Source organism: Daktulosphaira vitifoliae, unplaced genomic scaffold (genome assembly GCF_025091365.1).
Source record: "Daktulosphaira vitifoliae isolate Bord-2020 unplaced genomic scaffold, ASM2509136v1 Scaffold_5, whole genome shotgun sequence".
Taxonomy (NCBI): domain Eukaryota; kingdom Metazoa; phylum Arthropoda; class Insecta; order Hemiptera; family Phylloxeridae; genus Daktulosphaira; species Daktulosphaira vitifoliae.
In genome coordinates, this window is record NW_026099576.1 from 11,288,135 (window position 1) to 11,288,578 (window position 444).

Below are 444 nucleotides of genomic sequence, written 5' to 3' on the forward strand. Positions count from 1 at the left end.
ATGTTTGAGCAACTCGTTATTTAAATAATAAAAAAGAGTGGACTGTATTTCTAGATTTTAATTTATTATAATGAAAAATTATTTATAGTAACAATTATTACGTCGCGAATCGGTCCGGCAATGTTACCGGCGCGGCGTATAACGAGCAACTAACTCGATCCCACCATTATCACAAACGATCATCGTATACTGAACATCCAACTTTTGGACAACTCCGAAGACATCAGGCGTCTTAAACGTCATAAGCCATATGACTTAATTTAAAATATTTAGTTTTAACTTAGGTTAAGGAGCCACCTCGCTGGAGGTGTCACTCCACACATGTTTATTCTTTATTAATTGTTATAAAACTATGTTTCATATACAATTATTGTAAAATATATTTATAAAGATAATTTTATCGTTTAAATAATAAAGCCATTTGGTAGTTTGTAAAAAAAAAAA